Here is a 4,448-nt window from a genome sequence, read left to right as displayed (position 1 = left end):
CTAGACCCTACCTTTGATCCAAACTATCCTCCTCTTACCAAATGGACCAGAGATCATCCTATCTCTCAAGTGGTTGGCGATGTCTCTGAGAAGGTTCTGACCCGATCACAACTGAAGGCAAAACAGACATCCTTATTTTCAAAGGTTGAGTTTTGTATGTTTAACTCATTTGTATCGAAAGTTGAACCGAAGATAGTTAACACTGCCCTCGATCACTCTGATTGGGTTCAAGCAATGCAAGACGAACTAAACGAATTTGAAAGGAACAAAGTCTGGCGCCTTATTCCAACTCCTCCAGATGCTTCGGTTGTTGGTCTTAAATGGGTCTTTAGGAACAAAATGGACAAGGAAGGGAATGTTATAAGGAACAAAGCTCGTCTGGTTGTAAAGGGATACTATCAGGAGTAAGGAATTGATTATGAAGAAACCTTCGCTCCTGTAGCTAGGCTGGAATCTGTAAGAATATTTCTTGCTTATGCTGCCCACAAAAACTTTGAAGTTTTCCAAATGGACGTCAAATGTGCATTTCTTAATGGAGAAACTCGAAGAAACCGTGTATGTGGAGCAACCTCCTGGGTTCGTGAACGAAAAGTATCCAAACCATTGCTATATTCTGGATAAAGCTGTGTATGGCCTTAAACAAGCTCCGAGAGCCTGGTATGAAACGCTGACTAAATTCTTAAAGATGTCTAAATTCAAACAAGGTTCGGTTGACCCAACCTTCTTTCGCAAAAAGGAAGGTAACCACCTTATGATAGTTCAAATTTATGTCGATGACATCATCTTTGGCTCTACGAATCCCAGCTTAACAACTGAATTCAGAAAGTTGATGGAGACTAAATTTGAAATGAGCTCAATGGGTCCTATTAACTTTTTCCTTGGTTTAAATATTAGACAGGGACCTGAAGGCATCTTTATCAATCAAGAAGCTTACACGAAGACTCTCCTAGCAAAGTTTGGTATGATGGGAGACTCCAAAGTCAAAGTCCCAATGGCATTCGGCACCAAGCTAATTCCATCCCTAGACAAACCGGCTGTTGATATCACGCTCTATCGTTAAATGATAGGCTCACTAATGTATCTTACTGCTAGTAGGCTTGACATCATGTTTTCTGTGTGTTATTGTGCTCGATTTCAGGCAAACCCACGCGAACCTCACATGCTTGCAGTGAAGAACATTTTACGCTATCTCAAGCGAACCACCTCCTTAGGTCTATGGTATCCATCCAACTCAGGCTTCTTTGTTCAAGCCTATTCTGATGCTGACCTTGGAGGATGTGGACTCGACCAAAAAACCACTACTGGTGGCTGTCAATTCCTTGATGGGAAGTTGGTCAGCTGGCAATCCAAGAAACAAACGTGTGTGTCGTTGTCTACTGCCGAAGCGGAATACATAGCCATTGCTTCTTGCACCTCACAAGTGATTTGGATCCAGAGTCAACTTCGAGACTATGGACTCAATATGAAGAAGATCCCACTATATTGTGACTCTGAAAGTGCAATTAGGATCTGTCATAACCCAGTGCAACACTCTAAAACCAAACACATAGCACTGAGGTATCACTTCATCAAAGATCACATGGAAGATGGAAACGTCGAAGTTCATTTCGTAAGAACCACTGATCAATTGGCTGACGTCTTTACCAAAGCTCTTCCTGAAGCATCATTCAATAGAATATTGCAAGGGCTAGGTATGATGGAATCAGAGTCAGTACCTCACACTACCTTTCAACCTCAAACATAAGAAGCGAAACCAACCGAACGCTCGGGTTCGGTTAAACCATCTGACTCGCTCATCACTTCAAAGGTAGTTTTTCTTGGTTGTATATCTCTTGTACAAAATTGTGTTTCTTAGTGTTGAAAATATTTTCCAATTGCATGTCTAAAATCCTTGGTTTCTTAAAATTTTCCAAAACCGAAACCTACCGAAGGTTCGGGTTCGGTTTCTTAAAATTTTCCAAAACCGAAACCTACCGAAGGTTCGGGTTCGGTTTTTCAAAATTTTCTGGAACCGAAACCAACCGAACGCTCGGGTTCGGTTTTTCAAAATTTTCTGGAACCGAAACCAACCGAACGCTCGGGTTCGGTTTTTCAAAATTTTCTGGAACCGAAACCAACCGAACGCTCGGGTTTGGTTTTTCAAAATTTTCTGGAACCGAAACCAATCGAACGTTTGGGTTCGGTTTTTCAAAATTCTCTGGAACCGAAACCAACCGAACGCTCGGGTTCGGTTTTTCATATTTTTTTCCAAAGTTTTTTTTAAGATTTATTTTTTTTTCTTACTATTTTTTAATTTTATTAAATTTTTTTTCTTTTATTTATTTTTTTATTTCTTTAAATAAATCTCAAAAACTCCAAAAATATTTTTCTCTTTTATTTTTTCTTGTGTGTTCGTTCGTTCATGGGGGTATAATTGATGAATTACTTAAGTGTCCCTAGAAGCATGCTGTTGTATGTGTCCCAAGCCTCATAAGATTTTGAATAACAGCCTTCATGACCTGGTATACACAAACCTTGTCTTCCCAATAAGGCTACCTCATTTATTCTAATCATGAGCTACCTCACTCTCTTCTCACATGAGTTAAGAGTTTTTCTGCTTGGTCCTTATTTTCGCAGTAGAGGTACTTTATCTTCTTACACCATCTCCATTACACTTCTCCATTACATTCGTTTCATCAACGTAACCCTTGAGACTCTCAGAAATTACCACTGAGGTTTATGGTTACACAACATCTGTGTTTATGATCTTAGTTTCGTGTCACTACGAGCTGAGTGAAACCCAAAATTCAACACCAAATCTGAATTGACGGTGATCAATTACTTTGCTCAAGTTTTCACCAAAGAATTGACGGATAACCTTTCATGAAATCTCAAATTTTATTTTGTGTGATTCCTATGAAATTGTTAGACACCATAACATTTCTTCCCTTGGGATCCAGTTTTTATTTTTTTGAGATTTTATATTTTCCAACCCAATTTCAAATAAATTCCTACCTACTTGTTCCACAGACTACACCGGTCTCACAAGTACTTTGATCACTTTCTTTCTTATTTCAAGATTAGAATTGTTGCATCAAAGCGAAACCCACCATAAAGTAGCTTAATTAAAAGAAGCCTTTCAACATTTCTTAAAATGTGTTTGATCGTAATTCAACGGGAATCCACATTAACACTTTAAGGTCTCTCTTGACCTTGAAGGAAGAGATTCGTGCCCAGGATCATCAGTTTCGTGTCATTATTGACATCACAGTTAATCCTAAAAAGAGTTGCTTTATTTCTTTTCTTTTTACACTCTTTGCACGAAAATCCTTGATTTTCCAAAATTCCGTTACTAATTAATTTCAGGCTGATTTATTGAATTGGTGGTTAATAATTAAGACGTGGTCAACAATCCTCCACGTGGGCAGTTAATTCAAAAGATGCGATTCAAAAAGATAAGACGAAGAGTTGCTGACTCAGGCGGGAAATTAAAAGGATTGAATTTCAACCGGTAATTAAAAATGGGCGCGTGTGAATTTGAGACGGCCTTACTTTTACTGACAACGTGGACGCGTGTGCAAAATCAAAGCGTCAACTCTCTGAAACTTAAAGGCGCGTGAGGAATTGAAACGGTTTTCTTCTGAAACGGCGCTTGTTGGGCGGCGTAATCCTAGGAATCCGACACTCTCTCTCCTACGTGATCATCGCACGCCCCAACTGTCGCACATCTGTCATTCAGAAAACCTTTTCGTCTTTCCATAGAAGATTTGAAACGATTTTTCTCTCTCCTATCATCCACTATAAAAGGCAGTCTTCACCACCATTTACCTCTTTACTGCCTCCGAAATTTCAAGAGAACAAATTCTCCCAAAAAGCTTTCATGTTCATCATCTTCTTCATACCTTCAACAATGGCAGAATCCTCTTCCGTCCATGCTACCTCACAAATCCTTCCCATTCGTCCACAACAATGTCTGTTGATTGATCTCAACCCTCTGGCGTACGACTCCTACATGTCGCCGATCATTGAGTGCTTGAAGTACTCCCAAATAGCTCCAGCTCTCTCAAGGATTGAGTCTGTGCCAATGGTGACTCTCTCACAGGTGTATGCGACTACTTATTACGACAAAGCAGTTGAGCGGGTGTTCTTTGAGGTTGCTGATCACAAGACCTCGATTTCAAGGCAGCGATTCTGTACTCTGCTAGGGTTTGCTGCTGACTCTTCAAGAATCCATCCGGAAACGATTCCGGTGGGCCATCTTTACAACATGTTTTGTAACATGGGGTACACGGAGGTGCTCGTCTCCGTTGCAAAGTTCAAGAAGTCATGCTTGCCGCCGCAGTGGAATGGCATGTTCACAGTCCTCTTCAAGGGCTTGTCGGAACGGAGCTCAGGATCCGACGGTGCCAGTCGACTTTTCTTGTCGATCATGTATGCAGTCTACAACGGGATCAACTTGGACTTTGGGT

Source organism: Lactuca sativa, chromosome 9 (assembly GCF_002870075.4).
Source record: "Lactuca sativa cultivar Salinas chromosome 9, Lsat_Salinas_v11, whole genome shotgun sequence".
In the NCBI taxonomy this organism is placed as follows: Eukaryota; Viridiplantae; Streptophyta; class Magnoliopsida; order Asterales; family Asteraceae; genus Lactuca; species Lactuca sativa.
Note: the sequence above shows the minus strand (reverse complement) of the source record.